Source organism: Hemiscyllium ocellatum, chromosome 5, assembly GCF_020745735.1.
Source record: "Hemiscyllium ocellatum isolate sHemOce1 chromosome 5, sHemOce1.pat.X.cur, whole genome shotgun sequence".
Taxonomy (NCBI): domain Eukaryota; kingdom Metazoa; phylum Chordata; class Chondrichthyes; order Orectolobiformes; family Hemiscylliidae; genus Hemiscyllium; species Hemiscyllium ocellatum.
This window is the reverse complement of record NC_083405.1, coordinates 70,911,980-70,933,165: the sequence shown is the minus strand read 5'-3', so window position 1 is coordinate 70,933,165 and position 21,186 is coordinate 70,911,980. Positions and strand designations below refer to the sequence as shown.

At 39.5% G+C, this 21,186-nt stretch overlaps 1 pseudogene; it reads left to right on the top strand.

Annotated features, from left to right (window-relative positions):
* Nucleotides 1-10,662: 10,662 nt before the first annotated feature.
* LOC132816201 (maternal DNA replication licensing factor mcm6-like) overlaps nucleotides 10,663-21,186 on the top strand; it is a 32,225-nt pseudogene continuing 21,701 nt past the window's right edge.

Below are 21,186 nucleotides of genomic sequence, written 5' to 3'. Positions count from 1 at the left end.
TTTCACTATACCCCTTGATTTCCGTACTGTTCAAAAAAAAATCTTTCTTCTCTTTAAAATCATTCAATGCGGAAGCCTCAACTACTTCAAGGGGCATGGAATTCCACAGGTTCACAACCCTCTGGTGAAGTAATTCATTCTCAGTTCAGGCCTAAATCTGCTCCCCCTAAATGTGAGGCTATGTCCTCTTGTCCTATTATCACCTGCCAGTGATTACATCCTCTCTACTTCTATCTTATCTATTTCTTCATGATTTTATGTTTCTATGATATCCCTCATTCTTCTAAATTCCAATGAATATAATCTCAGTCTACTGAGTCTATCTTCATAAGTCAACCCCTTCAACTTTGGGATCAACCGAGTGAGCCTCCTCTGCATCCCTTCCAGGGGCAGTATATTCTTTCCCAAATAAGGAGAGCAAAACTGCATGCAGTACTCCAGGTGTGGCATCACTAGCACCCTACACAGCAACATAACATCCCTGCTTTTAAACTCAATCCTTTTAAGCAGATTCCATTTGCCATTCTAATGGTCTGTTGTATTTATAAACCAACCTTCTGTGATTCATGCACAAGGACACCAAGTCCCTCTGCACAGCTGCATGCTGCAATTTTTTTTACCATTCATGTAGTAGTTCTTTTTGCTGTTATTCCTACCAAAATGGATGATTTCACATTTATTAACCCTACTCCATCTGCCAGACCTTTGCCCACTCACTTCAATTATCTAGGTCCCTCTGCAAAGTTTCACGATCCTCTGCACACTTTGCTATATCACTCCTCTTAGTGTCACCTGTTAACTTTGACACACTACAGATGGTCTCCAACTCCAAATCATTTATGTAAATTGTGAATAATTGTGGTGTCAACGCTGATTCCTGAGGCACACCATTATTACTGATTGCCAATTAGAAAAACACTCATTTATCCCCACTCTTTGCTTCCTGTTAGCATGGATTTGTTAACAAATACATTACCCCAAATGCCATGCATCTTTATCTTATGCAGCAGCTTTTTGTGTGGCACCTTGTCGAATGCTTTTTGGAAATCGAGATATTCCACATCTACTGGGTCCTCACTGCCCACCGTGCTCATAGTATCTTCATAGAATTCCAGTAGATTAGTTAAGCATGACCTGCCTTTCACAAAGCCATGCTGTCTCTGCCCAATGTGACAATTTCTATCTAGATGTCATGCTATTTCTTTGTTGATAGATTCAAGCATTTTCCCCTCAACAGAAGTTAAGCTAACCGGTCAATAATTCCCCATCTTTTGTCTACCTCATAAGAGTACATTTCTAAATAATTATTCAATTAAAATGTCACCCTTTGAATGAAGTTCTTTGGGACTATTAGGAATGATGCATGACTCTAATTATGTTAATGTCACGGGACTCATAATCCTGAGGTCAAGGTCTGGCTTGCGTGTGGCTCAGATAAACAGAAATGTAGTTGATTCTTAAATGTCTTTTGAAATGGCTTAACAAGTAGTTTGGTTCAAAGGCAATTGAGGGTAAGAAACAAATGAAGAATTTGCAAATGACAGAGGGATATGGGCCAGGAATAGGCAGATCGGACAAGTTTGGTTTGAGATTACGTTTGGTGTGGACTGGTTAGACTGAAGGGTGTGTTTCTGTGCTGAATGACTCTGACTCAATAATAACCAGTAGAAAAGTTTGGCTGCTTCTCCATCTAGTGGTAGGCCAGGAATATTGCAGGAACCACACAATAAGTTATAGGTTTTGCAGATCCTGGAGAGTACAAAGGATCATATTCTGCCTACTGCTTTACTTTGGCCTTCTTGTAAAAGTTGGATGTGCTCACAATTGGGATGCAACAGAGGTGCCCATCTCAGAGCTTCAGCTGGAAATCTGGGGTGTTGTTTTGCTATACTTGACATTGGAAGCCTATGTGTAAATTTTATATTTTTTAATTTGAATGGCCTGGTTTCCTGCGGGAGTATCTGCAATTGATGCACAAGCGGCAACATGTCCTATGGTTTAATAAATCTTGCTGAAAAGAAGTTCCTCAAATCTTTAATTAGGTCTCGGCCATTCAATTATACGTAGTTTCGAGGTCTTCTCCAATCTATCGAACCTTTTAGTGTACATGTGTTGTTCTATAATGATATTATGATAAACATCTGAATTGTAAAAGCATATTAAAATGCAGTTAACATTTAAATTTCAAAGCCATTTGTGAGTTAGGCAAGAAAACTAATCCTGAACCTTTAAAAATGGTGCTCTTAAAAGTCAAATATCACCTGTGGCTGACTAAGGTAAATTACACACTTTTTGACTTGCTTGCAATCTGAAATGTTCTGCTTCTACTGACATCTAGTTGACTGAACTTGTCATCACCTTATTCTATTGCCTATCTATTCCTGGATAGATAATTACCTGTAATATGCCAAAATATTGCCGGTAACATGCAATGTTGGAAGCTTGTAGTTGGGGTACAATCACTGCCACTCATCCTCCTTTCTGAAAGTATTTTTTAAACAACCTGTTTATATGTAATATGAGAGACATCTGGGGCAGGTGGTACTTGAACCTTAACCTCCTGGCTCAGAAGTAGGTACAAAACTACAGCATCAATAGGCCCCTCTTTTCTATTCTCTATTTTTAAAAAAAAATTAAACAGCCCTCAGTAAGACATTGTAACAGAAACAAAAAATGTTAGTGGGAAATTTATCAAACTAACACTGTCTATGGTAATGATGCACTCCAGCATCACAGGTGCCTATTGTCTCTAAAGGCCTCCTTTGCACCATGAATATCACCTGCTCCCTCTCCATAGGTACCTAAGTGTGGATATAATGATGAAGGGAGGGGGGGCAGATGGTCAGGTACAATATCCCTACCATGTCTGCTGCTGGGTGCTGGTTGGATGTATTAAGAAACTTATTCAGAGATGTTATGACACACCCTGGAGCAGATGGGATTTGAACCTGGCTCAGAGATAAGGACACTACCACTATACCATGAGTCCTCTGGGTTCTGGGTATAAGGACCTGTTCAATTAATAGTGGTAGAGGTTGAATCATTCAAGTCTTAATGAAATCTTAATTGGCTAGCCAGGCATAATCCTAGTTAATGCTAATGGGCATCAGAAATAACATGTCTGACTTAATTGGGATTCCAAAGAGAATATCAGTGTGGATGTGACTGAATGCCATCTCCAACATGAACTTTACAGAACCATTATCTGGTATAGCATTTGACGTTAATACCTTTTCTTCCAGCTGTCACACCATTGCCTCTTTAGTCGCTCAAAGGCCTACCATTGATCCCTTCTATACTTCATGCAAACTCTTCCTGGACCTTATCTGGAAACAATGTTTGTTTTCCAGTTTTTGTTATGGATGAGACCAAACACCCTCAGAACATGTCAAGCAGATAGCCTACATTCTAAGCTGTTTTTTTTAAAGTGAAGTGTCAGGTGTTCCAGTTGCAACTTCATTGATCAAACTACCAGGACCTATAGCACACATTATCCGCACTCTTTGTTTAAAATGTGAATAAAATTTAAACAAAGGAATTGGCTTAACTGTAATTTTATCAAAATACTTAGCAAAATAATAAACTACTCAATTGTTTCAATGGTGTATCATTCCATAAGCACACCTTTGGCAAATTCACGAAAATAGATTGTCTCTCATACAGTTCTAGACAGAGGAAGAGAATCCCAGTTGTAGCTGTAACAAAGGAAAAACAGCTTCTGCATCTGGGTTCAAGATACCAGCAAGTGCTGAAGGCTAAAATTTAAAAAAAAATTCCTGGTTCTGTTGGACTTAAGCCTGCCCATTCAGACTGTGTCTAAAGGCCTCACAAGCTGTTTGTTGGTTTGAAGCAGACTGCCTGACACCTCTGTCTCAAGCCTCTTCGTGAAAAAAATAAACAGGACAAAATGCTACGGCCTTAATAGGTGTATTGTCATAACATGTATACAAGACTCGGTTCAACCTCATCACCAGATCTTTTGATTTTTCTCTCTTCTCTTTAAATTGCCTGATAACCAGTGATCAATGAATAGAAATGTCTTCTGACTTAAGTATCAGGAAGACCATTCATGTCTCCATTCTCTAGCTTTATTCCTTTCCCTGGCAGTTGAGACTGTACAAATGTTTTGCAAGCTTGACTCTGAAGCGCGCTTCTAACTTCTAACCACATCCATGCCATCACAAAGATGTTTACATCCATCTCCAAAACATTGTTCAACATCACCCCTGCCTCAACTCATGTTCTTGACAGGCCCTTGTCTGTAGTCGTGACTCTTCCAATCCTCTCCTGGTGAGCCATCTTACTCTTTCCTTTTCCTCTAAAAATCTACATCTTGAACCAAAATGCTCTGCTTTAATATTTCTTTGTGTAAATCAGTATCAAATTTTGTTGACAACGCTCCCATGGAATGTCTTGGAACATTTTATTACGGTTAAAGTGTTGTGTAAATAAATGTTAATATTGTGGTTGTTGCTGAAATGTCATAGTCATAGAGATGTACAGCATGGAAACAGATCCTTCAGTCCAACCCGTCCATGGCGACCAGATATCCCAACCCAATCTAGTCCCACCTGTCAGCACCCGGCCCATATCCCTCCAAACCCTTCCTATTCATATACCTATCCAAATGCCTCTTAAATGTTGCAATTGTACCAGCCTTCACCACATCCTCTGGCAGCTCATTCCACACATGTATGACTCTCTGCATGAAAAGTTGCCCCTTAGGTCTCTTTTATATATTTCCCCTCTCACCCTAAACCAATGCCCTCTAGTTCTGGACTTCCTGATCCCAGGGAAAAGACTTTGTCTATTTAACCTATCCATATTCCTTATAATTTTGTAAACCTCTATAAGGTCACACCTCAGCCTCTGACGTTCCAGGGGAAACAGCCCTAGCCTGTTCAATCTCTCCCTATAGCTCAAATCCTCCAACCCTGGCAAGATCCTTGTAAATCTTCCTGAAGAAGGGCTCATGCCCAAAATGTCGATTCTCCTGCTCCTTGGAAGCTGCCTGACCTGCTGCGCTTTTTCAGCAACATTTTCAGCCCTGATCTCCAGCATCTGCAGTCCTCACTTTCCCCGAAGGATTCACTCGATCTATACTTTCTTCTTTTTCTTAACCAAACCCTCAATTTCTTTAGTCACCCAGTATTCCCTATACCTACCAGCCTTGCCTTTCATCCTGACAGGAATATACTATCTCTGGATTCTTGTTATCTCATTTCTGAAGGCTTCCCATTTTCCAGCCGTCCCTTTACCTGCGACCATCGCCTCCAATCAGCTTTTGAAAGTTCTTGCCTAATACCGTCAAAATTGGCCTTTCTCCAATTTAGAACTTCAACTTTTAGATCTGGTCTATCCTTTTTCATCACTATTTTAAAATGAATAGAATTATGGTCACTGGCCCCAAAATGCTCCCCCACTGACACCTCCGTCACCTGCCCTGCCTTATTCCCCAAGAGTAGGTCAAGTTTTGCACCTTCTCTTGTCGGTACATCCACATACTGAATCAGAAAATTGCCTTGTACACACTTACGAAATCCCTCTCCATCTCAACCTTTAAACTATGGCAGTCCCAGTTGATGTTTGGAAAGTTTAAATCCCCAACCATAACTACCCTATTATTCTTACAGTTAGCTGAGATCTCCTTACAAGTTTGTTTCTCAATTTCCCTCTGACTACTGGGGGGTCCATAATACAATCCCAATAAGGGATTCATCCCTTTCTTATTTCTCAGTTCCACCCAAATAACTTTCCTACATGTATTGCTTCATATTTTCTTTTCTTGACACGTCTTTGTTAATTGTAATAGAAATTGGGCTTTGTGAATTTGAGAGGATATCTGGGCCTTTTACTACCCAGATAAAACTAAATAAAAATAAATAAATAAAACATTTGTTATCTCCATAGCACGGAATTGTTGCAGTGCAGAAGGAGGCCATATGAGCTGTGAATATCTATGTATTGCTCTGTGATTGAATTTCTTAAGATATGCTGTGTTTTCAGATACCAAAGTGCTGATGGGGATATTAAGTACCTTTAAAGATGTTAAAGACCTTATGTGGCCAGAGAGGAATAATTTGTGTGAACTTCACCGATGTAGAATACAATAATCAGCAGCTAGCAACACCCATTCAGAAAGAGTTTTAAAAGTTTGAGAAAAAGCTTTTGTTTCCGTTGCATGTATTATAGCAAGGTATTTATGCTCTTTTAGAGGATAATATCAGACCAATAAATCAAATTTATATAACGTACAAGTTTTTAATAAATTAACTGCCTTTGACAATCGCCTTCCCCTCTTTCTCCCCACCATTAGCTCTTTTCCTTCTTTTCAGTTTCTCTCCATTTTTGTAACTTGTTTATTTTAGAGATGCTTTTGTGAAAGCTTTATATCACTGCATCATCTACAGTGGTAGAGAACAAAAAACATGAACACTTTTTTATAATCTATTTTCTGAGATTTACTTCACAAAAAAGAACAGTAGCACACTCTCTGCAGGTTTTGTAGAAGAAAAATTCACTTTCTATGGAGTTAAAAATGAAAAATCAACTCTGACATTTATATTTCTTCTTTCACATCAAGAATGTTATATTGTGGAATGTGATATACAGCACCTAAAAGAAGAAAGATTTTTTAAATGTTTTTCTGAAAGAACCAAACACACAAAAATAAGAATGCAATCTGTCCAATGATCTGATTAATCACATCGATAAATTCAGAATGCTGAGAAATGGGGATATTTTACATTTGAAGCAAATAAAAGTCCTGAATTTAAGTTTATTTTTGCAGTATCTAACTTGAATTCCTGATTATGAATATGTATTTTCAGAGGAAAGAGTAATTAAACTAATTGAATAACCTCTTCCAAGAACAACATGGTCACAATGGGTTGAAAGTTCTCTTTGTGCTATGTGGTTCTAAGGAATGAAGAGCAAAGGAGTTTCATTTATTGCATAAAAATACTATGATTACTCCATGAAATAACCATTTTTGATTTAAATTTACATTCCATTAACCTTTGACCTTTGGGAGCTAGCAATGGATGGTCATTTTGAAGGATCTATATCAAATGCTCCCCTGAGAGTCAGGATTCACTCCTTCACAATGATGAAGGCAAGTACTTGCGTTTTTAAAAAGGAATATATGGACAGGAGATGTATTGCAGCTCAACAGAAAAGTATGTTCTCCAATGGTGTTGATACTTAAAGGTCATAATTTGGAGATGCCGATGTTGGATTGGGTTGTATAAAGTTTAAAAATCACACAATCCCAGATTATAGTTCAACAGGTTTATTTGGAAGCACTAGCTTTCATAACGCTGCTCCTTCATCAGGTGGTTGTGGAGTATAAGATCGTAAGACACAGAATTTCTCGCAAAACGTTACAGTGTGATGTAACTGAAATTATACATTGAAAACTATTTTTAATATATACATCACACTGTAAACTTTTGCGTGAAATTGTCTTACGATCTTATACTCCACAACCACCTGATGAATGAGCAGTGCTCAGAAAGCTAGTGCTTCCAAATAAACCTGTTGGACTATAACCTGGTGGTGTTGTGATACTTAAAGGTGTGAGCCATTGCAATAGCTCTAATGTCTATCCATTTTCTGTTAATTTCTATTGCTCCAGAATTTATCCATACATTTGCAAAGCTGTGTGCAACCTTGACTGAGATCAAGGAAACATCCTTGCTTCTAAGGAGTTCTATGTGGCTTTTCAAAACTTTCCTGCCAGACAGAAGTAAGTAGCCTTGCTATTTAGTATTATCTGTCACTCTGTTCACCAAAAGTATCATTGGAAAATTTGGCTCAATTATTTGTCAATCTTTTCTCCAATGCAGCTTTCAATGGTTTTATATCATCAACATTTTCCCATTTCATTCAAATATAATTGTGCTTTCATCATTAAAAATATCTACGCTTGCCATACTACTTATTCTGAATTTGGGATTGGAGATCCTGAAACACCATTCCAAAGACACTGAGTTCATGGTGCGTTGGCAGCTATAAGAGTTTGTGCTGCTTTGTGCAGGTGCGTTGGCAATTGTTAGTCAGAGATGCCTGAATGTTTTTGCCCCTGAGCAAAGAGTTACTCTGATGGTTTAAACAGCACTTCAAAATACCCCTCATCCAAACACAAGACTTGTAACAGCGGGTTCAATTCTGAACATTCTTGTCTGATCCCTGGTCCTAAAGAAAAGACAGCATATAAGAGATAAAAGCAGCTTTGACAAAGGGTCAGTTAGACTCGAAACATCAGCTCTTTTTTCTCCTTACAGATGCTGCCAAACCTGCTGAGATTTTCCAGCATTTTCTCTTTTGGTTTCAGCATATAAGAGAGTTTGGCAATTAAACCTTTCTCAATCAAGCCAATAATAGTTTAGTAACAAAAACAAAAATTGCTGGTAAAGCTCAGCAGGTCTGCCAGCATCTGTGGAAAAAGATCAGAGTTAACCCTTGCTCAAATTCTAGCCTGATGGTTTCTTGTTCTTTATTGCTAATTCCACATCTCGTCATCCATTCCACATCTTTGTAGCTGATACATTAATTTCAACCATATCCATGCATCAGGGTGGCATATCTTCAAGATGCAATATACAGTATGAACTCTGATACGTCAGCATATTTTAAGATATGAACCGTTTGGTCTACTTAAGTTAAAAATCACACAACACCAGGTTTATTTGGAAGCACTAGCTTTTGGAGTGCCGCTCCTTCATCAGGTATTTGTGGAGTATAAGATTGTAAGACACAGAATTTATAGCAAAAGTTCACATTGTGATGTAACTGAAACTTTATGTTGAAAAAGACCTGGATTGTTTGTTAAATCTCCCATTGTTTAGAATGACCATGTTGGTTTCAGTTCTTTCATATGTAAGTAGCAAACCTTTTTTTTTAAGTTACATTCTCAAGTGAACTTTAATAATAGGTGCCATGTTGGCCCAGATAATGTTTTGAAGTGTGAGCTTCCTTTTGCGAGGCTATCTGTGCCACAATGGCCAGACTGATTCTAATCTAAAAAACAGATTTACTGAATCTTACATGGATTCATGCAGTTTTTGAGCAAAGTAAAATGTAATTTTGCAAGTACGAATTCACCCCACAAACGTGTGTGCGTATGTGTGTCTGTGTGTATAGTGCAATGGGATCACCAATAGTGTGACATGAACCCAAGGTCCCAGTTGAGGCCATTCCCATGGATACCGAACTTGCCTATCAGCCTCTGCTCGGCCACTTTGCATTGTTGCCTGTCCTGAAATCTATCTTGGAGGATGGTCATCCGAAGGTCTGAGGTTGAAAGTCACGGACCGCTGAAATGTTCTCTGATTGGGAGGGAACACTCCTGTCTGTTGATTGCTGTAACTTGTCCATTCATCCGTTGCTGTAGCCTCTGCTCGGTCTCGCCAATGTACCATGTCTCAGGGTATCCTTGCCTGTAACATATGAGATAGACAATATTGGCTGAGTCACATGAGTACCTGTCATGTACATGGTGATCTACTTAAGAACAGTTTACATGACTGTGCTTTATGCAACAAATGACACTGAAGGTAGTGTGCAGGTTGGGAATCTAACAACTTTCAGTGCCTTGAGATAAATGGAGGAACCATCAAAACAAAACAACAATTTGAATCTATATAATACATTTAAGGTAGTGAACATTCTTGAACAAAATTTGATACCCAGATATGTAATGAAATCTCAAGGTAGGTAACCAAAGGTATGCTCAAAGGAATATGTAAAACAGAGACAAGAGGTTTAGGGAGGGAATCCCAGAGCTTGGTTAGGAAGCTGATGACAGTGTTACCAATGATGAAGTGATCTGAAATTGGGCCTGCACAAGAGGCTGAAATTGGAGCAGGTATGGTATTTCTGGAAGAGAGTGCAGATACATGGGGGGGGGGGGGGGGGGCAAGGACACGGTAAGATTAGAAAACCAGAATGAGAATTTAAAGTCAAGTTGTTGTTTAACTGAGCATAAGCTATTGTCTGCCTTCAGGCACTAGGGTGATGAGTGAATGGGACTTGAAGTTATTTTATGGAAGCAGAATTTTGGATCATGTCAAATTTATTGAGGATGGAAGAGTGGAGGATGATCAAAACTGAGGCTTTAAATCTGGAATGGAGATGGGCCTGTTATGATCTGGGGAAGAAGATCTAGTTAGGATCTATGGAGCAGCCTATGCATATTGCAGCATCAAGCCAAAGTGCTGGAGAAATTCAGCATTTGGTTGCGTTTGTGGAGAGAGGGAGAGAGTTAATGTTTTGAGTCTGATATGACTCCTCTTTGGAACCCCATGTAAGTTACAAGCAATCTTTTCTCTCTGATAAAACCTCTAAAGAGATCCTCAGCCTGCAAGAGGTTGCCATGAACAGTAGCCACAGAATGACTAAATTCTGTGTATTCATTCTTTTGCAGTTGCTTTTTTCACTGGGTGCTATGGCTCACAATGGTCTTTCTTGACTCCCTGCACCCCTCCTCCCCCCCCCCCCCCCCCCCCCCCCCACACCCCTTCACAACCCACTACATTCATCCACTGTCCCCAGTCTCAGACATCACCTCTCAGGGGACCCTTTTCCTTCACATTATTTCCAATCGCTTTCATCTGCCTCCTTGGTTGTTTTCACTCCTCTTTTCTGACCTTGTCCAGTACAATGGCGAAAGTGAGGACTGCAAATGCTGGTGATCAGTGTCAAGATTACAGTGGTGCCATTTATCTAACACTACGGGCAATTTAGCATGGCCAATCCACCTGACCTGCACATCTTTGGACTTTGGGATGAAACCGGAGCACCCGGAGGAAACCCACGCAGACACGGGGAGAACGTGCAAACTCCACACAGAGAGTTGCCTGAAGCGGGAATTGGACCCAGGTCTCTGGTGCTGTGAGGCAGCAGTGCTAACCACTGTGCCACTGTGCCATGAAGAAGGCGTTAGGTATGTTTTATTTTATTAGATAGAGTATTGAGTACAGGAGTTGGGAGGTCATGTTGTGGCTGTACAGGACATTGGTTAGGCCACTGTTGGCATATTGCGTGCAATTCTGGTCTCCTTCCTATTGGAAAGATGTTGTGAAACTTGAAAGGGTTCAGAAAAGATTTACAAGGATATTGCTTGGGTTGGAGGATTTGAGCTACAGGGAGAGACTGAACCGGCTGGGATTGGTTTCCCTGGAACGTCGGAAGCTGAGGGGTGACCTTATAGAGGTTTGCAAAATTATGAGGGGCATGGATAGGATAAATAGACAAAATCTTTTTCCTGGGGTGGGGGAGTCCAGAACTAGAGGGCATAGGTTTAGGGTGAGAGGGGAAAGATATAAAAGAGGCCTAAGGGGCAACTTTTTCACGCAGAGGGAGGTACATGTATGGAATGAGCTGCCAGAGGAAGTGGTGGAGGCTGGTACAATTGCAACATTTAAAAGGGATTTGGATGTGTATGTGTATATGAATAGAAAGGGTTTGGAGGGATATGGGCCAGGTGCTGGCAGGTGGACTAGGTTGGTTTGGGATATCTGGTTGGACCGAGGGTCTGTTTCCATGCTGTACATCTCTATGACTCTATTTAACTCTTTTTGATTAGTTAAGTTTGAGAGATGTTTGATGTCTTCTCACCTGTGTGAACAGTCATGCAAGCAGACAGAAATATCCAGCCCTAGTTCTCTAGGCCCAAAGAGATCACCTTACATGTTCAGGATGGGATATGTCCTCCCTGTAGGTCTACATTGGAGTTAGAGGAACAGTGTACTGGTACTGTTATTCACAAACACCAACCCAGGTCAAATGCAAAACAATGGCCCTGTGGAATATAGGTCTACCTATGCCACATATAGGTTTCCAATACTTTAATTTATTAACAGCAAAGCTAAATCAAAACCATAGTTCCTATTTTAATATTAAAAAAAAGCCATGTTGAGATTGCTGGCCAAAATTTGCTAATTTCTTTAAGGTTTCAAGTTTGTTTTTACATACTTTTAGGCAGCTTTTTTAAATTGACATTAAGTCTGGGAACTGAGGATAATATTTAGTTATTTCAATATCTTAAACTTTAATGTAATCTAAATACATCTCAAAAACAGTTTATTGGACACAGCTACTTCCCTATTTTCCAGCTGCTTTAACTATTTAGTTGTCACATTCAGCAGACTAATTCAAATTGAATGATTTAAGAAGATGGCAATTTTTAAATCCTAGAATGTTAATTGAAACCTTAGATTACTTACAGTGTGGCTCTTCAGCCCAACAAGTCCACACCAACCCACAACCCATTCTCCCCTTCAACTAACACTATGGGCAATTTAGCGTGGCCAATTCACCTAACCTGCACATTTTTGGACTGTGGGAAGAAATCGGAGCACCCAGAGGAAACCCACTCAGACATGGGGAGAATGTGCAAACTCCACACAGTCAGTTGCCTGAGGCAGGGAATGAATGCAGGTCTCTGGCGCTGTGAGTCAGCAATGCTAACCACTGTGCCACCATGCTGCCCACAATGTTTAACACTCCATTAGTAGTAGTGATCAAAAACTTAATGCCTGTCTATGCTTTCCTAACTTATGATTTCACTACAGTCGCTGGCCATTACTGATGGCTGTACCAAATGGCTCAAAGCAAAGATGCCTTGTCTGAGCTCCAGTTTAGTTTCAACTCAGCTTGTGTTTCCATCACACAGATCACCAACCGCCAATCTGGAAAATAAAAACATTTGTCTTCATCCCTCATCCATATTGTTTTTCATCAAATGTTTAACTATTCCAATGCCCTGCTAAGTACCCTCCTATCTACTACATTTCTATCTTGAGCTCATCCAAAACTCTTAGTATATCCCACAACCAGAACCAAGTCCTGCTCTCCTATCACTTCTGTAATTGCTAACCTAAAAAATACTCCTGTCTCACTTCCCCAATACCTCCAATTTGGAATTCCAATCATCTGCTTTAAAAACTCATGGATAGCATCTCCACTCCTAGGTCTGTAAGTTCACCATGCCATGCATTCTTGTTCTTCACCCTGCCATTACTAGCCATGACTTCAACCATCTAACTATTAATCAGCCATTTTGAAATGTGCAAAACCTACTTTTTTGACTGAACTTTGTCTATTCTAATGTTTCCTTTGGCTTGGTGTCCTTTATTGTCTGTTTATTTTCCAAAGTTAAATATGCTATGTTGATGGAAATCTTGGTATGCATAGTCACTACTCTGGCCTCTACTACAGTAGTTTTGTTTGGCTTGGTTTTATACATTTTTAAGGGTTATGAATGCAAATTTTACAGTTCTGGTGCAATAGTTAGTCAATGTTTGTCAGAAAGTATATCGGGTTTCCTGATATACCACTGGGATAAATGCATATTGAGGCTTGACATTTGCTTGATCTGGTTTCACAAAAGCACAAGAGGATAGCTGACCCACATAAGCTTGCACGCTTAGTTGGGATCAGGCTTTTTACTTTGCCTAGTTCCAAGCAGCGCACTTGGTTTCTTATGCCCTGTCCTGCATTTGTATCATTGAATTAACTTGGCTCAATAGACTAATGCTTACAGTAGGAATTTGCTGAGTTGTACTTGCACAGAAATTGGCACCAGTTTATGAATCCAGCCACAGGAAGTCAGGCCAAATCTCCCAAGAATTGCATTTTTGTATGCTGTAACATAAACTGGTGTAAAATTAACAAAACAGCATAAATATTTTGGTCCCATAGAGAGCATATGACAAGTGCCATCTTCCTCTTTCAGTTACAAACTTATTGATTTGAAGTTCTCAAGCTATCATTAATGCGGATTAAGTGGAATATATTTAAAAATATTTAATACATACTTTTTCTCTTTAAAAAATGATGACTTTTAATGGTAAATGTTTTAATAACAAATAATGACTAATATAGCATAGTTCTTGGTTGAGAGACTGTGTTAGATTGTTAGTATTAGGCTATTCATTATTAGAGCATGTCTCAGTGGAAATGACTTTGAATGACTTTGATTGAAGGCTTGAACAATGAGTTCATTGTCAGTGTCCAAAGGACCAATGGTTCATGCTATTATTAGGTGCTTGGGATGATCTGGTGCAGTTCTGTCATCTCTGGACATCCAGGGTTTTTGGTAGAGGCACTACAGATCTTTGGGCTGCCTTTTAACAGACAAAGAAATTTTCACTACACAGCAGAAGGGAAAGGTAATAGCTTGGTAGAGTTTGACTGAACAGTGCAGTCAGTCTGTCAATATGGGTGAAGGTTCTCTCTGTCTAGATTAATCATGATTGATGGCATGGACATGGCATATGGAAGTAACTACTCTAAACTACCAGCAACCCTTGCTCCCCAACCCAATGGCTTTGCCTTTACCCCCATTCCTCCAGGTGTTGCCTTGAGAAGGTTTCCTTAAGCATTGCAGTAAAGAAGAGAATGAAGAGCTGGGGAGCCATTACACACTCTTGCTCTGTCACTGCTTAATGTAAAAGCATCAAATATCTCACCAGAGGCACAAACAATGCAAACTTTCACCATGAAGTGGACACAGGATTTTGATAGGTGCAAATATTTAGCTTGTAAATTTGCAGTTCCAAATGGGATATATGTAGGAAATGGATATTCTTTGGTTTTTGGGCTGGGATAATGTTAATGAGTCATGAGATTTTGGTAAAGATAATTTCAGCTGCAATCAAATGAGATCATTGTTATATTAGTATTTTAAGTAGTTCAGTCGTACATTTCCACTATTGTGTGATCCTCCTTCTGAATTCTCCAGAAACTTTCTCTCAAACCGTTTTCATTATATGTTCCATAGTTTGGTGGCTCAGTGAACTGAGAGGAACAGACTGCAGATAGCATCAAAAAACAGATGACTCTGTAGGAGTGTGAAAAAGTGTTTGAAATGAGTCAGGATAAAAATCTGTATCACAAGTTTGCACTAGCCTTTATCCTACAATTCATGGTAAGTGACCGCCTAGTTAAATTAGAATCTGAAAAATCACTAAGTTTGAAGGGTTTTAGGGCCAGTTTGATTATAGCTAACAGATACTGTGTCAGATAAGTGGCTTTCAAGTTTTCTCAATGTTGAGGACGTGAAAATGGATCTAGCTAAAGTAAACTGGCAAATTAGTTTAAGTGATCGATCAGGGACAGATATTGAAGGGGACATGTCAGAGTACACAAAAGAGGGGGCCATTTCCCAAACTTTTCCTTTTCCTTTCCCTCTTCCCTCTTCCCTCTTCCCTCTCCCCATAACAGATGTATATTCAATGCGAAGAAACAGAACCCAAGTTCGCCAGTGAAAATTATATTTAACTTGAAGAAAAGAAATAAGTACAATTCGGCCTGTACAGAAGCATGACTGTAGGAATAGCATAGACTGGGATCTAAACACCAATGGCAATATGACTTTTCAGAAGAACAGAACATTACAACATAGTGGAGGAGTAGGTCTGCTAGCTGCTGATGGTACAATGAGGAGGGCTGATCCAAGTTCGAGACTAGAATACAAGGTTGTTCAGATTACCGTGAGAAAGGCATGAAGTCATTTGTGAGGTTGGTATATAGGCCCTGATACCGGTAACCATATTGTAGAATAGAGTGCAAAGGAAGAACTAGTATGAGCTTGTTCGAAAGGTAACAGCTATTTTCATAAGGGATTTTAATCTACGTATAGAACTTTAAAAATGTGCAAAGGGAGCATCTACGAGCTCATACAATTTTTGCTTTTTGTATTAAAGGGGAAGGAAAAGAATTTCTTAACATCATATGCTAGAGCCAACCAGAGTGCAGACAATGCTAGATGTGGTGTGGTGCAAGATGATGAGGTTAAGTAATGACCTCCACAGTTATGGTGTCCTTAGATATCACAGATAGAATCACGTTTTGTGTTTGTTTTCTGGAAGGAAGGAGTCCCAGCCTAGTATTTTCAATGTTGAGGGCATGAAAGTAGATCTATCTAAATTAAATTGGCAAATTAGTTTAATGATAGATCTGGGGCAGGTATTGAGGAGGATATATCAGAGTACACAGAATAGATGCACACCAGCCAAAGAATTTCCAAGGGGAAGACCACAACCCTTGATTAACTAAAGAGAGCTAAAGATCAAATCAAATTTCAAGTGAAAGCATGTAATTGTACAAAAGCAGTCACAACTTCAAACTATTAAAAAATCAGAGTTGCTCTTTAGTACCTTTGTGAAGTTTTGTTAAAGTTTGATTAACAGAACAAAGCTTTTGAAAGATTTAATTAATCAATACTGGAAATAATTTGGCAAAAATTCTGTACCACTAAAAATACATGTTTAAAGACTGACAGAATATGACAAATGAATATTTCAGATTTCTTCATTGTTTTAGTCAATTTCTATATAGTTTCTACTCAGCTCCTCCTTAAGATAATGATATTTTCATTTGAAGTGAAGATCAATAATTGAGAGTCCATTATTACATAATTTAAGAGTTGAGATTTCTTCTAATTCCTGTAAAGAGAGAAGGATTATGGCTTTTGCAGCATGTTGGTTATTCAGTGTCTGGAATTAATTGCATATCAAGCATGTAAAGTACATTTTGAAAAAAAAAATTATTTTAAAGTTTAAAATTAAGGCTTTCCAATTGCATCATAGAATAATTTCATTGTTTGTGGATAACCACATTAAGTAATTGACTTGGTGTTTGTGATTTCTCTTCAAATTTTCCAATTTTTTCTATAATTAAGGCAATGCTTTCCCTTGCAGGTAATGATGAAATTAAGAGGGGAATCTTAATGATGCTGTTTGGAAGAGTTACAAAGACAACAAAAGATAGTATTTCTCTTCATGGTGGTATTTATGTCTGTATTGTTGATGACCTGAGCACATCAAAGAGCCAGTTTCAAAAGTAAGCAATATGATTTACTGTCACAATTTAAAACTGTTATTGCAGATGAATTTCTTTCATGTAGAAACCTAAATTGCACAAAGGGAAACCACTTACTACATTCTTGGGTCTGCTGTTAACATCTTTAATGTCATGGATATTCTAACAGTGATAAGATTTCAGACATTGTTTGTTTGATGGAATGTAGCACTGTCAGTTCTTCCAGAATGGCTTCATACACTGATTTCCTGCAAATGTCTTTAAGATAAACTTCACACAAATGTGTAGTATCACAAAATGACTATAAAGAAAAGTTGGCTTTCTCTGCAGTGATTGATGTTAAGAGTGGGTGAAATTACTCACAATATTCAGCCTGAAATTTAAACTATATAGTTGATCATGAATACAATACATAAACATTTAGGAGAATGCAATGTACAGAAGCAGGCCATTTAGCTTAACTGATCAAAACTAGTGTTTATATTGCTCACCAATCTCTTCCCACTCCCCTTCATCTAACCTTTGTCAGCATTATGCTTAGTTCCTTTCACCCTCTTATATTTTAGATTTTCCTTGCATACTTTTGTTATTCTTGACAATTCCTTATGGTAATGTATTCCAAATTCTCTCAACTTGCAGGTTAAAAAATTCTCAATTCCTGTTTGGATTTATTAATGTAGGTATAATCATTTTGAAAACATGAACTTGCATACTTTGGGAGCACAAGTAGCAATGTAGCAGCTGTAAATATATATATATAAAAGGCTTACCGGTAGGATGGATTCTGACTGTGAGTGGGCGTGTCCTCGGTGCTTGGAGGTCACGTGGTCCTCTGATGCGTGCGCAGAGGATGACCACATGGTGCTCCGAGACGCGGGCGCGGTCACGTGGTCTCCCTGTTTCGCGCTCTGGAAGAGTGCCGGGAGGTCACGTGATCGTCCGTTTTGCGCCCCGGAAGTATGCGAGTCTGCCGCTTCGCGTCCGAACGGAGGCCGCGTGGTGTTCCTTTGTCTCAGAAAAGGGAAGGTCACGTGGGATCGGACATCCGGGAATGCGAGGAGGTGGGGAATGGAGTCAGACCAATGGCCAATTAGAAGACAATTTCACTTGAGTGATGGTATGATGTTTTGTATGGTATAAAAGACTGGGTCAGGGGAAGATATACGTCTTTTTGTCTTTGTGAACTGACTTCCTTAGTAGTTTGTCAGGGATAGAAAGGTTTAGACCCAGAGCTCTGTATACTTTATCCACTTACTGATAGAATAAAACTAAAAGTGTAAGAATAAATATCTTTTCTTATTGCTTTATTTAAAGAGCACGCAGGACTTGGCTCACACATAAAAGAAAATAAGTTTGTAGATTGAGCCTAAAGTCCTTCACAGCTTATTCAAATAGCAATGGCCACACGGAGATATAGTGGGTGCTTTGCTTCATAAAGTCCCAAAAAGGTAATTTGCAAATACAGCAAGTGATTAGGAAAGGAAATGGAATGTTGTAATTTATTGTAAGAGGAAGGGAATTTAAAAATAAGAATGTTTTGCCACAGTTGTGTAGCATTGTTGCGACCACATCAGAAGTATTATAAAGAGTCATGATTGCCTTATTTAAGAGAGGATATAATTGCGTTTTTGCCTGCAGGAGAGGGGAGTTGAGACCGTATCTTATCAAAAGGCCTACTCCTCCTCATTTGCTTTTTGAATCACGTACCTCATTTTTACTGGTAATTCGGCTTCATGTTTTGATAACTATCTCAAACAAAATTTGTGGAGTAGAAGGATCACATTTTCCTTTGTCAGCCTTAATTTATCTGAAGGCGATGGTGAAATTCTGTCTGAATGTGGATGTAGGTTTGCTTGCTGAGCTGCAAGGTTCATTTTCAGACGTTTTGTCACCATACTAGGTAATGTCTTCAGTGAGCCTCTGGATGAAGCACTGCTGATGTTTCCTGCTTTCTATTTATGTTTGCATTTCTTTGGGTTGGTGATGTCAATTCCAGTGATGATGTCATTTTGTGTTCTTTTTCTCAGGGGTGATAAATGGGGTTCAAGTCAATGTGTTTGTTGAAAGAGTTCCGATTGGAATGCCATGCTTCTAGGAATTCTTGTGCTTGTCTCTGTTTGGCTTTTTCTAGGGTGGATGTGTTGTCCCAGTTGAAGTCATGTCCTTCCTCATTTGTATGTGAGGATACTAGTGAGAGAGGGTCATGTTGTTTTGTGGCTAGTTGATGCTCATGTATCCTGGTGGCTAATTTTCTGCCTGTTTATCCGATGTAGTGTTTGTTACAGTTCTTGCATGGTATTTTGTAAATGATCTTAGTTTTGCTTGTTGTCTGTATAGGGTCTTTCAAGTTCGTTAGCTGCTGTTTTAATGTGTTGGTGGGTTTGTGGGCTACCATGACGTCAAGGGGTCTGAAGAATGGACCTTCTAACTCAGCGAGCAAACCCACATCCAGAACCTCAACCTGGGCTACAAATCTTCTCAAAACTGTCTGAATCATTTTGAAACACCATTCGACTGTGCTTAATAAGTATTGAATCCTGGATGTTACCTGCAATAGCAAAGAAATAGGACTAAATACCTGAGTCAGGAAAATGGGTGACTGGGTGGCAATTTAGCAAGTGTTGCTGTATCTCTAACATTGTCCTCTCTTTAGTGGTTGGGTCACCAGGATTAAGAACCTACTTTACTAGCAGCTTAATTGCTGGGCCACATGCTACAACCACATACCTTTTCGGAGGAGATGCATATTGAGCCAACTGAATTGATCCCAGTTGAGTAGAACACCCTCCTGGATGTGTAGTTTTTAGAATTGTTGTATCTATCCAGGCAAGTGGCATTGATCTTCCATAGGTAATGAAGGAGATTGAATGAATGGCTTAGAGTACCCAGTTTCTACCCTATATTTGTATCCAGGCTGATGAAAATAAATTAAGGTGGGACAACAAGTTAGGACCCTTATTAAAAAGTGAATTTTCCTAATCAACAATTAGAATGGATTTCCAGATAATAGTGCAGGTAAAGTGTGGAGCTTACAAAAAGATTGTGCATCACCAGCACAGGCTCCTCAGCTGTTTCATGGCAAATAGTTCTGAAATGTACACAGCGGTAATGCAGAAAAATGTGGTAGCCAATTTGGCCACAAGTAAACACTTGCTGAGATATTTGCATCATCAATAGTCACAGGTGAGGTGCCAGAAGACTAGAGGTTGGCAAACGTGGTGCCACTTTTTAAGAATGTCGTTAAAGACAAGCCAGGGAACTACAGACCGGTGAGCCTGACCTCAGTGGTGGGCAAGTTGTTGGAGGGAATCCTCAGGGACAGGATGTACATGTACTTGGAAAGGCAAGGACTGATTAGGGATAGTCAACATGGCTTTGTGCGTGGGAAATCATGTCTCACAAACTTGATTGAGCTTTCTGAAGAAGTAACAAAGAAGATTGATGAGAGCAGAGCAGTAGATGTGATCTATATGGACTTCAGTAAGGCGTTCGACAAGGTTCCTCATGGAAGATTGATTAGCAAGATTAGATCTCATGGAATACAGGGAGAACTAGCCATTTGGATACAGAACTTGCTCAAAGGTAGAAGACAGAGGGTGGTGGTGGAGGGTTGTTTTTCAGACTGGGGGCCTGTGACCAGTGGAGTGCCACAAGGATCGGTGCTGGGTTCTCTACTTTTTGTCATTTACATAAATGATTTGGATGTGAGCATAAGAGGTACAGTTAGTAAGTTTGCAGATGACACCAAAATTGGAGGTGTAGTGGACAGCGAAGAGGATTACCTCAGATTACAACAGAATCTGGTCTAAATGGGCTAATGGGCTGAGAAGTGGCAGATGGAGTTTAATTCAGATAAATGCGAGGTGCTGTATTTTGGGAAAGCAAATCTTAGCAGGACTTAATACTTAATAGTAAGGTCCTAGGGAGTGTTGCTGAACAAAGAGACCTTGGAGTGCTGGTTCATAAGTCCTTGAAAGTGGAGTCACAGGTAGCTAGGATAGTGAAGAAGGTGTTTGGTGTGCTTTCCTTTATTGGTCAGAGAATTGAGTACAGGAGTTGGGAGGTCATGTTGCGGCTGTACAAGACATTGGTTAGGCCACTGTTGGAATATTGCGTGCAATTCTGGTCTCCTTCCTATTGGAAATATGTTGTGAAACTTAAAAGGGTTCAGAAAAGATTTACAAGGATGTTGCCAGGGTTGGAAGATTTGAGCTATAGGGAGAGGCTGAACAGGCTGGGGCTGTTTTCCCTGGAGCGTCGGAAGCTGAGGGGTGACCTTATGGAGGTTTACAAAATTGAGGGGCATGGATAGGATAAACAGACAAAGTCTTTTCCCTAGGGTCAGGGAGTCCAGAACTA